General features: G+C 45.4%; 1 long non-coding RNA gene across 1 annotated transcript in view; it reads right to left on the bottom strand.

Annotated features, from left to right (window-relative positions):
• The window catches only part of LOC117937745, a 19751-nt gene that overhangs the window by 6708 nt on the left and 366 nt on the right, over positions 1-12677 (bottom strand). Inside the window, exon 2 of the long non-coding RNA XR_004655229.1 lies at positions 4836-4839. This is a non-coding gene — a long non-coding RNA (uncharacterized LOC117937745). The remainder of the gene's footprint in view (positions 1-4835; positions 4840-12677) is intronic.

The raw sequence follows: 12677 nt of genomic DNA, 5'->3' as shown, positions 1-12677 counted from the left end.
TCTGATTCCTCTTCTCCTCCTCTGATTCCTCTCTTCTGATTCTTCTTCTCCTCCTCTGATTCCTCTCTTCTGATTCCTTTTCTCCTCCTCTGATTCCTCTCTTCTGATTCCTTTTCTCCTCCTCTGATTCCTCTCTTCTGATTCCTCTTCTCCTCCTCTGATTCCTCTCTTCTGATTCCTCCTCTCTCCTTCCCTGATTCCTGCCCTCTTCTGATTCTTCTTTTCCTTTTCTGACTTTTCTCCTCTTTTGATGCCTCCTCTCTCCTCCTCTGATTCCTCTTCTCTTCTGACTCTTCTCCTTTTTTTGATTCTCACCTCTCCTCTTCTGGTTCATCTTCTCTTCTGATTCCTTTTCTCTTCTGATTCCTCTCTTCTGATTCCTTTCCTCTCCTCTTCTGATTGCTCTCATCTCCTCCTCTGATTCATCTCTTCTCCTCTTCTGATTCCCCCTTTCATCTGATTACTCTCCTCTTTTGATTCTTCCTCTCCTCTCTCCTGTCCTTTTTTCTTAACCTCTTCTGATTCCTCTACTTCACTGCTTCCTCTTCTCCTCTCCCCCTGTCCTCTACTTGCATCTATTCTCTCTCTTTTACTTCCTTCTCTTTTCTGAATCTGATTCCTGTCCTCCTCATCTGATTCCTCTTCCCTTCTCCGCTTCTTCTTCTGGATGTGTTGTTCATTCTTCACATTCAGTTTTTCTTATTTTCTTGTCTTATGTTCGATTTTGTGATTGTGTTATTTCTTTGAAATAACCCAATAAAAAGACTCTATCCTCACCTCTCCTCACCTCTCCTCTTCTCTTCTCTCCGACTTTGGGTTGGAAAAAAAGCTCTAAGGCCCAAACTTCCTGTCCAGAGTCTAGGAAAGCCACTTCAAAGACTCGGGCCTCAGATGATTTATGGGAAATGAATTTCAGAAAGAAGACTTTTCTTCTCTATTCTGGTGCCCTGGGCTCTTAGTGGTAAGCTCTGCTTGTTAACCCAGATTTAGATCTCCACCCTGATGGAGCCCATAAAAGTGGTGTGGATTTATATAATGTGGAGCGCAGCCACGTGCCTCAGGTCCCCTCGCTCACGGTCTCCTGTCCAATTTAGACCTGGAAGGTCACTGTAAAGGCTGGATGGAGACTCTGCGCCGCCTGGGGCACATCAGCTCTAACAGACCACACACTACCGTCTAAGCTCCACAAAAGTTCAGCTTTTATTCCTCAGGTTTATGATGGAATTATCCTTGAGATGGAAAATGTTAAAAAAGTAAAAGTATGTTATGGACAGGGCTGCAACTAAGGGATTATCTTTTGACAAAACAGTCTTCAATCTCAGGGCACTTCGTAGCTTTTTCCATAGGTTAATAATTGCATTTCAGACGCTGACTACCATGTGTTCATTCTCGCCAGCTTTGGCCAAATACACAGATTATTTTTGCACAAAATCTTTTAAACTTGTTGCTAGAATTAGAGATCGGTCTAGGTCTTAAGACCGGTCTCAAGACCACTTCTTCTAGGTCTGGTCTCTGAATCTACCACATTTGTTCTCAGTGTTGTGCTTGGATAAAGAAGACTGTATTTTACTGTATTTCAAGAACACAACTGCAGGGACATCCCTAAATTGCCTGTGCATTTTCTGATGAATGTGTTAACATCATTACTGGGATGTAAAACTTTATGTTTGCAACCAATAACTTGGCTAATTTAAAATTTAAAATGTGTCACTGTTAACCCCCTTCTCCCCTAACCCCCTTACTATAAAACACAATCCCAAGAAAGTGAATGCGGGAGACCGGAGAAACTCTTGTTCTGTCTGCCCCTGGATTGGTCTTGGTCTTGGTCTTGACTCGGTCTGGCGCTGGTCTTGATCATGGTCTTGACTTGGTCTGCCTCGGTCTTGGTCTTGACTCGGTCTGGCCATGCCTTGGTCTTGGTCTTGGTGTTGACTCTGTTTGGCCCTGCCTTGGTCTTTAGTCGGTCCGGCCCTGCCTCAGTCTTGGTCAAAACTCTGTCCTGCCCTGCCTTGGTCTTGGTCTTAACACGGTCTGGCCCTGCCTTGGTCTTGGTCTTGACGCTGTTTGGCCCTGCCTTGGTCTTGGTCTTGACTCTGTTATGCCCTGCCTTGCTCTTGGTCTTTACTCTGTTTGGCCACGCCTTGGTATTGGTCTTGACTTGGTCTCAACCCCAAAAAGTCTTGATATTGTCTTGGTCTCGATACACTCTGGTCTTGGGGATGACTTGGTCTCGGTTCAGGTGGTCTTGACTACAACATTTCTTTGTGCTGCTGTATGTGAACACCCATTCCATGGCCGGACAAAAGCTTGAACAAAGTAGAAGCATTGAGAAGTTTCATTCCAAATTGTCAGTGTCCTCCAGTGAAAATACTGAAAGCCCCTTTTAACAAACATTGCAGGTGTCATAGTAAGGTCCATTATTAAAGACATGTTTAGAAAACAGGCAGCTGGTCAGCGTTATCAGCTCCTTAAAATTACATTACAGAGACAAACTATTCAGTGCTATTCAGTCATGATTCATTTATTATTGGAAACGTTTTGTATGCTGTCCTTCAGATAAATTCTGAAAGGTTGCATGTTCATTTGACTCAGTGTAGTGCTGGCAAATGTTCATCTTATTCATTTAAAGTGAATGAAAATGATTAGGAAATTACAGACCTTTGGGATAAAGTCTTAAAATCCTCAATTATCAAAGACCATAAAGAATCTGTGCTGATGAAGACTTTGGGGTAGATTTGGTTTGTCAAACATTTTTTTCCAGTGTCAATTCAGTTCAATTCAATTTTATTTATAGTATCAAATCATAACACCAGTCATCTTGAGACACTTAGATAGAGTAGGTCCAGACCACACTCCATAATTTTAAAAAGTCCCAACAATTCTAGTAATTCCCCCAAGATCAAGCATGGTGCTACAGTGAGACCATGCGCAGTGGCAATAAAATATTGTCGGTCAGACCCATGCTCTTGGTAGGCGGTGTCTGACGGGGCCGGTTGGGGGGGTGATGCACAGTGCCAACGAGAAACACAACAAAGAAAATTGACTAAAAAAACATAGCAGGGCGCTGCAGGGTGTTACAGTATGTAGCGTGGCCCAGCAGGACACAGCTGGACGTAGCTGGACGTAGCAGGACACAGCAGGGCTCAGAACACAAGGACTCCGGGGAATGACTCCCCTGAGCTAGGTTAGTAACAGGCTTTTCTGGAATATGGACAAATGGAAAGATAGAGGAGAGAGAGAGAGAGGAGCTCAGTGTGTCACAGGAAGTCCCCCGGCAGTCTAAAACTATTACAGCATAACTAGGAGAGACAGGGTCAATAGAAGAGCCTGGTCAGGCTAGAACTCTCCCCTCCCGGATCGGGCTGTATGCCCTGTTTCCCTCTATTTTTAGTATATTATTGAACATATGGTAAATGATCTGATGACTATAAAGAGAAGAAGAGAAGGGGTGTTGTGTCTGTAGCTATAAACCCTCCCCCACTGGTCTAGGCGGGGGAGGGTGTATAGCTATAGCTAGTAAAGTCCTGTACATGATATAGTAAATTACTTACTGATTTTTTTAATTATTGAACTTTTTGTGTTTTAAAATAATACATTTTTGTAAACTTTCAAAAAATAGAGTCCCATCAAAGTTTCCTAGAGCATCTGATGACTTGTTTTGTCCAAAAGATATTCCAGAACGTTTTTGCACGATAACAAACTCAAAAGATTGTAGAAAAAGAATTGAGGATTTTAATAGCCTGCATGTTGGCATTCGTTTCTTATTTTTTTGTTCCAGTGTGCACACTGACAGCAATAAGTGAATATATGCTATGACATGTAAATGAAAATGGAACGCGAAAGTCGCATTAATCCATCCGTCCAGGTTCATCCTGGAGAACTGCTGCACTTGAAGATTCTGCCAATCACTGAATCAGTCAAAAGCATCTTCGCCTTTTAGAAGAGCTCCCCTACTACGCACTGTGTGTGTGTGTGTGTGTGTGTGTGTGTGTGTGTGTGTGTGTCTGTGTGTGTGTGTGTGTGTGTGTGTGTGTGTGTGTGTGTGTGTGTGTGTGCGTGCGTGCGTGTGCGCACCACACCTCCAAATCGCAGTCTTTGGACCGGAGTCAAGAGACTGCCCTCCCACCGCCACCTGGCATCATTAGAGGGTCTGATCCTCTAATCAACACCGACAAACACACTCCCCTCCTCCATCCATCCATCCTACCCTCCACCTCTCCATCTCGTGGCCCAGCCCCGGGTCTGGCAGCCTGCTGTGGAGAGCAGACAAGTGGATTGGTTTTTGGGGGGGTGGGGGAGGGTACTGCTAACCAGGTGGGTGATGAAGAGAGCCGACCCAGCTAACAGCATGCTGGGTGGTGGTGGTGGTGGAGGGACTTGGACAAGATTTAGAGAACCGCAATGCAGTTCCAATCACACATGTGATAATTAGGGCCCAAGCACAAACAGCAGCGAAGGCCCTTTTGAAACTGAAGGAATTATTATTCTTCTGACAAATGGATCGCCTTTAGGAGGGGCTTAACACACTCAAAAACTCACAAAAATTGGCGGCCGCATCAAGTCTGGTGAAAATGTACGCATTTTAAGGGTTTTGGGAACAGACGCACAAAATCGGCTCACGGGCGCCCCCTACAAAACCTAAAACATTAAGCCCTTGCAGTACGTCACCTAACGTAGAAAAACTAAACGTGGTACACATAAGTAACATAAAATACCATTGAAACCATACCGTAAACCCAACAAGTAGTCAAGTAATTTTAATTAAGAGTTGGAAATTAGTGCAATTTTGGCCATTTCCACATGTCGTACTTTAACAAACTGGGGAATTTATCCACTCAACTTCAAATTTGGTCTGTGTCATCTTAAGACCTCAAAGATAAAAAGTTATTCAATTCAATTCAATTTTATTTATAGTATCAATTGATAACAAGAGTTATCTCAAGACACTTTACAGATAGAATAGGTCTAGATCCATTCTCAGGTGTTGAACTTGAGTGTACATTGCCCACATGGCCCGGAACTTTTCACGATTCATAAGAGTCCGACCCTGACAACATCTACACACCGACAGTAGCTCAAAGTCAAAGCGTGGGAACAGGAAATAGACCTAAAAGTCAAGATTCTATACTATATTGAACTCCTCCTGGAGATTTCATCTGATGAACTTCAAATTTGGTTTGTGCCATCTCAAAACAAAGATGAAAAGTTATGAAAATATTCATCAAACGATGTGGGAGTGGCGACCATTTTGAGCATTTATCGATGAACGAAGGAGGTGTTGTAACTTTAGTGTACAGTATCATATCTGCCCAAAATTTCTCACGTTTGGGTCCAGGCCTGAGGACATGCACAGGCCAATATTGACTTATGGTCATAGCGCCCACTGCTGGCAACATGAAATCCACCTTATAAGACAAACATCATCTGATTTACATTAAACCCATAATGTGTGGTCTTATAATGTGATACTGAGCCGCCCTCTATACTTTAACCACGCCCATGTACGTAGACCACGCCCATATTATGGCTGTTGAACTGTTTAAGATAGAGTCTTGTGTGAGATATCAATGAACTTAATTTTTTTTTAATTGCTCTGGGACGCCCCCTTTGGCAGCTATTGAACTGTATGATGGAGATGTTCACCAGCTCACTGGAGAAGTTATTTTCTCCTTGACCAGTTGGCCAGACATGAGTTTTTGAAGTTGTAAAGCGGGAAGATGTTGAATATGTCATCTAGACACTCATCTAGTGTGTGTGTGTGTGTGTGTGTGTGTGTGTGTGTATGTGTGTGCGTGTGTGTGTGTGTGTGTGCAGGGAAAAGAGGAGGGTCAGGTGTACAATTTGAGACGCACCCGGATCCAAACAAAAACACAAAAAGCCGTAACCAAGAGGAGAGAGTGAGTCAGCCTCAGGTCTCGCTGTTGTGCACTCCAAAACCCAAAGCCGGGGAAACATAAACACCGGGCTTCTTTCTTTAGTTCAACTCCAAATGATGTGTTATCCTGCTCCAACTGCTCAGTCTCGCTCTAAAGACTGATGAGGAGAAAACATGAAAACTCTGGGGGCCCTAACAGCCCATTTTCATCATTGTTATGGTACAGTTCACCCTCAGGTGACAAACAGGCTCATTTAATGCCCCCTCCCCGACCTACACACACAGAGACACATCCACACACCCTCACACTAACTGGAGGCAAAGCTGCATCATGCAAACAGCTGGCTGCTGTCGGAAGCACAATTAGTGGTTAATAAAAGAGGCTAATAAGGACTTACCTTCAATAGTAAATAGATAAATAAAATTAGTCGGAGAAGAGAAGAGGATCTACGGGGTCTGGCAGGCTGATTGGACTGAATGTTGGACCTACACGTGTCCTCCAAAGCTGCTTTAACAGGGAAGCAAACTTTTCTGCTCTAGTGCGCAGCTATTTTACTATATATTATTGAAGGTCTGTTACATTCAAGCCAAAGACAAATGAGTTGATACAAAGCTAATTAAGCCTATCAGCTCCACAAAACTCTCCTGTCCTCCTTGGCTACTAGCAACTGTGTGGAGAAAGGTAAGGGATGACGCACAATCACTGAAGGCTTGCCTCATGTTGATGCAAGGACAGTGGTGTTGTTGTCATTACTAACGTTTCCTCATGGGGGAAACAGAAACTATTCTCTATACCCAGAAACCCAGAATAAGCAGCCTTTTCTTTTCATACTGCTGATTCTACAATGATGTCAATCCTAGTTCACCTGCTAAATCTATACCGCCTTTCTTCTGAGCTTTTTGTAATCCTCCTTACGGCTACTCTACCACAGACAGCACTTTTTTCCAACTACCTGAAAACGCCTCGTCCACATTCCTGTTTGAAATTCATCAATTAGTGATGTCATTGATTGATAAAGCCAGCCCAGTTTATCATCGGTGCTGCCCATTGGTGCTGCCTGAGCAAGCACAGTCCACCCAGTGGCTTGTTTGAATTGGGTTGACCAATCACAACAAAGTGGGCCAGCTGACCAATCAGAGCAGACTGGGCTTTTCAGGAAGGCGGACCAAGAGCTCAGATGGAGCATTTCAGTTGGAGGCCCTGCGCCAGTGGGCAGTATGAGAAACATCATACATTTTTTTGAAACATCAAAGCATGTAAACCTGTTCTAGGAGACCTCAAGTGTACAAATCTGAAGCTGAAAATGATTTTAATAGGGGCTCTTGAAAGGTGCTCTAGGTCAGGTCCATATAATGCCTAATAGGGAAGTTTGCAGAAAACACACACAATATGTTATGATTGCACGTACATAACACAGCTGTTACAAGCAGAAATATTACTATGCAAACAGGACATTGGATTCCACGCTTTCATTTGTTTATGTTCTGATTAAAGTAACACTGAGGGACCACATGGCGTACACTTCATGTCCAGCATTCTGGTAAATTTTTATGCAACAATTACTGTTTCCTGCATCAATTGATGTTGCAAATGTCAATTTATCTCCTATATTATTCCAAACTTTCACTTTTTCACTTTTTCACGTACTGTATTTCAGGATTTTTTTCAGGAATCATGTAGTATATCTTAACAACAACAAAAAGAAAAAAAGTTAATTTACACAAAAAGTTTAACTCTACATACATCTTCTTTAACCCTCCCCCATGTAGAACAAGTAGACTCAGTTCCTGTTTTCCGTACATGTTTTGAGCCCCCTAAACTGTTGTTTTTACTTGTGGGGAGTGGGTTGTCTTTAATTTCTTTAAGGGGACAAAAATATATATATCTTCTAAATATTAGAGAGAACTTATCAGTGCCTCATATCTATTCTGTGTTCAGCTCTGCATAACACCTGGCCTCCCTGCAGGTCCCTGAGGCCTCCTCACACCCTGATCACTGCTGGGATTTTTCCTTTTTTTTTGTACCTGAGTGCCAGAACACATAAATATCTTTTTAAAACCTGTAAACTCCTACCATCCATAAAAATGATTAAAGTCCCTATTTTGGTTAACTCCGGGCCTTCCCACTACAGTACAACTGGGTTTGATTTGTCAGTGCAAACCAGATGCAGGGGATGTTCCGTGTTCTGTAAATCAAAACCAGGACAGGTCTGAATCTGAGGAGCTCTGCAATGAACCTGATACCCAGTCAGGTTTTGGCCGGGGACCTGTGGACATGCTGTACCTATGGGCTATGGGCTTTAGATTCCCCCGGGGGTCTGCACTGTGCTGCCTTCACCCTGAACCCTGAACTCAATGCTACAGCCCACAGTTGTCTTATTACCACCTAGTAAGCACTAATTCAGCCAGGGACGCAAAATGATGCAAGCCAAAGCAATCCGCTGAGTGTGGGTAGCTTTCATTGCATTCCCATTTACCAGATAGCTGTGATCCTGCTCTGTCAGCTTAAAAAAGCTTATCGGCTGGAGAGGCACAGGAGCGGTGTTGGGCTTGTGACATGAAAAATGAAGATGTTACTCATTGCTCATTTTCATAGTACTAAAAGTTCTCCTTGGGGGCAGTTAATTTCCTTTAAGTAATTCTTTCTAAATTTGGCATGAGTTGATATTGCGTGTCAATAGCTGGAGTAGATACACATTTAAATACACTAATCAATATTTTATAACAGAAATTTATCAAATGACTTCTTTAAAAGGTGTAGCTTGTAGTGACAAACCCACAGTTAATTATCATCTAACTCTGTCTCCCTCAGTGTTTTTAAGCATCTTTCGGCTCTCTGTTTTGGTTTTCCGGGCCCACATCTTCACGGTTTTGGTTCAATCTCTCATCGCATTGACTTTATTTTCTATCAGAATGAAGCAGCTTTTTCAGGGGGAAAGTCCTGGTAAACTGCCCAGCACCAAACGGCAGGCAGACTAGTTGGTGAAGTGGAGCATTTAGCAGCTTAAAAGATGAAGAGAGAGGAATTGAAGGAGACTAAATCAGAGCTAAAAGGAGAAGGAATATTGAAGACTTACAGGAACACAACTCCCAACACATTCTTATGTTGCTCTGCGTCTAACACGTTAGCCATATCACCTTTATAAGGTGATAACAATGTTTGTAGTAGGGCAATCACAGTAACATGTTCCTTTTTGCTCTAATGCAGTAATATAAAGCATTGCTAATTAAATTGGTTCAATACTATACACGTTACAATCTAAGTACCGCAAGTTACAACATATTTTAACCTGACATGTTTTTTTGTGTAATGTATCCACCCCTCAAACATTTTGGCACAGAAAAAAAATCATTGAGCGTTATTTCCTGTTGCTGCAATTCCAAGGTTGAGATGACTGCGGATACATTTGCGAGATGGACATAGGCCTACTCCCATTATTTTTAGAAGTTATTGGGCTTCAGTGAAGCAAGCTTTCTCGTTACTCTTCCCGTGGTCGGAGCTAGAAACAGATAGTAGGTTCCGGACAACATCTGCGTCCCAACAGGTAGCGGTACGTCCGCGCGGACAGCGGTGTGTCTGAGCAGCTGACAGATATTAACAAGTCAGGAATTAATGTTTAGGCTTGCTACACATAATATCATTACATTTGAGCAGTCGTGGAAAGTAAATGCCATACTTAAATATAATAGTAAGGTACTTTTAATTGAGTATTTCCATATTCTCCTTCTTCTACTCCACCACAATTCAGCGTAGGCGTATTGTACATTTTACTTCACTATTTCTTCATAGCTCCCTGTCTGGCGCCTTTTAGCGTGCAGAAGCTCAAGCAAAGGGGGGGGATCAAGGAGGGCTTGTATCATTTGGATGTGCCGACAGTTTTGTTGTCATCACGTAGAATTTGTCATTGGGGAGCATAGACCGGGGAGGCAGAAACTGCGCACCATAGCTTAAAGAGAAGCATGCTGTGACATCACCACTAGTTTGGAAACCAATCATAATCCAATATGCAAATATCTTTATACAAATGGAGTTTGGAAACTTGGAGCACACATACCCTTACCAACACTATTTCAGACAAACTAAAAACTAATCCATCCATCCATCCATCCATCCATCTTCATCGGCTTATCCGGTATCGGGTCGCGGGGGCAGCAGCTCCAGTAGGGGACCCCAAACTTCCCTTTCCCGAGCCACATCAACCAGCTCCGACTGGGGGATCCAGAGGCGTTCCCAGGCCAGGTTGGAGATATAATCTCTCCACCTAGTCCTCGGTCTTCCCCGAGGCCTCCTCCCAGCTGGACGTGCTTGGAACACCTCCCTAGGGAGGAGCCCAGGAGGCATCCTTACCAGATGCCCGAACCACCTCAACTGGCTCCTTTCGACGCAAAGGAGCAGCGACTCTACTCCAAGCTCCTCTCGGATGACTGAGCTTCTCACCCTATCTCTAAGGGAGACGCCAGCCACCCTCCTGCGGAAACCCATTTCGGCCGCTTGTACCCTGGATCTCGTTCTTTCGAGCCTTCATGACCATAGGTGAGGGTAGGAACGAAAATTGCCCGGTAGATTGAGAGCTTTGCCTTCTGGCTCAGCTCTCTTTTCGTCACAACGGTGCGGTAAACAGAATGTAATACCGCACCGGCTTCTCCGATTCTCAGACCAATCTCACGCTCCATGGTCCCCTCACTAGCGAACAAGACCCCAAGGTACTTAAACTCCTTCACTTGAGGTAAGGACTCACTCCCTACCCGGAGAAAACACTCCATCGGTTTCCTGCTGAGAACCATGGCCTCAGATTTAGAGGTGCTGATCCTCATCCCAGCCGCTTCACACTTGGCTGCGAACCGATCCAGTGAGTGCTGAAGGTCACAGACCGATGACGCCATCAGGACCACATCATTTGCAAAAAGCAGCGATGAGATCCCGAGCCCACCGAACTGCAACCCCATCCCCGCCCTGACTACGCCTCGATATCCTGTCCATATATATTACAAACAGGATTGGTGACAAAGCGCAGCCCTGGCGGAGGCCAACCCTCACCTGGAACAAGTCTGACTTACTGCCGAGAACCCGGACACAGCTCTTGCTTTGGTCATACAGAGATTTGATGGCCCTGAGAAGGGACCCCCTCACCCCATACTCCCGCAGCACCCCCCACAATTTCTCACGGGGGACCCGTCATACGCCTTCTCCAGATCCACAAAACACATGTAGACTGGTTTGGCATACTCCCAGGCCCCCTCCAAGATCATAGCGAGAGTAAAGATCTGATCCGTTGTTCCACAGCCAGGACGGAATCCGCATTGTTCCTCTTCAATCCGAGGTTCGACTATCGGCCGAACCCTCCTTTCCAGCACCTTGGAGTAGACTTTACCGGGGAGGCTGAGAAGTGTGATACCCCTGTAATTGGCACACACCCTCTGGTCCCCCTTTTTGAAGAGGAGAACCACCACCCCGGTCTGCCACTCCTTAGGCACCGTCCCAGACTTCCACGCAATGTTGAAGAGGCGTGTCAACCAAGACATCCCCTCCACACCCCGAGCTTTGAGCATTTCTAGACGGATCTCATCAATCCTTGGGGCTTTGCCGCTGTGGAGTTGTTTGACTACCTCAGCGACTTCCACCAGTGAAATTGACGACAATCCCCCATCATCCTCCAGCTCTGCCTCTACCACAGAGGGCGTGTCAGCTGGATTTAGGAGTTCCTCAAAGTGCTCCTTCCACCACTCTATTACCTCCCCAGTTGAGGTCAACAACGTCCCATCCTTACTGTATACAGCTTGGATGGTTCCTCGCTTCCCCCTCCTGAGGTGGCGAACGGTTTTCCAGAAGCACCTTGGTGCCAACCAAAAGTCCTTCTCCATGTCTTCTCCGAACTTCTCCCACACCCGCTGCTTAGGCTCTGTCACGGCGGAGGCTGCAGCCCTTCGGGCCCGTTGGTCCCCTGCCACTGCCTCCGGAGTCCTCCGGGATAACATATCCCCGGAAAGACTCCTTCTTCAGTCTGACGGCTTCCCTGACCACCGGTGTCGACAAGGGTGTTCGTGGGTTACCGCCCCTTGAGGCACCTAGAACCCTAAGACCACAGCTTGCCACCGCAGCTTCAGCAATGGAAACTTTGAACATTGTCCACTCAGGTTCAATGCCCCCAGCCACCACAGGGATGCCCGAAAAGCTCCGCCGGAGGTGCGAGTTGAAAGTCCGTCGGACAGGGGCCACCTCCAGACGTTCCCAGTTTACCCGCACTACCCGTTTGGGCTTACCAGGTCTGTCCAGAGTCCTCCCCCACCCCCTGACCCAACTCACCACCAGATGGTGATCAGTTGACAGCTCTGCCCCTCTCTTCACCTGAGTGTCCAAAACATACGGCCTCAAATCAGATTATAAAATCAATCGTTGACCTTTGGCCTAGGGTGCTTTGGTACCACGTACACTTATGAGCATCCCTATGTTTGAACATGGTGTTTGTTATGGACAATCCGTGACTAGCACAGAAGTCCAACAACAGACAACCACTCTGGTTTAGATCGGGGAGGCCGTTCCTCCCAATCACGCCTCTCCAAGTTTCTCCATCATTTCTCACGTGTGCGTTAAAGTCCCCCAGCAGAACTACTGGAGCCCCATACAGGACTCCATTCAAGGTCTCCAAGAAGGCTGAATACTCCAAACTCTTGTTTGGTGCATACGCACAAACGACAGTCAGAGTTTTCCCCCCCATCACCCGCGGGCGTAGGGAGGCGACCCTCTCGTCCACCGGGGTAAACTCCAACGCAGCGGCGCTCAGCCGGGGGCTTGTGAGTATCC

This window comes from Etheostoma cragini, chromosome 22 (assembly GCF_013103735.1).
Source record: "Etheostoma cragini isolate CJK2018 chromosome 22, CSU_Ecrag_1.0, whole genome shotgun sequence".
Taxonomy (NCBI): Eukaryota; Metazoa; Chordata; class Actinopteri; order Perciformes; family Percidae; genus Etheostoma; species Etheostoma cragini.
This window is presented reverse-complemented; position numbering and strand designations above follow the sequence as displayed.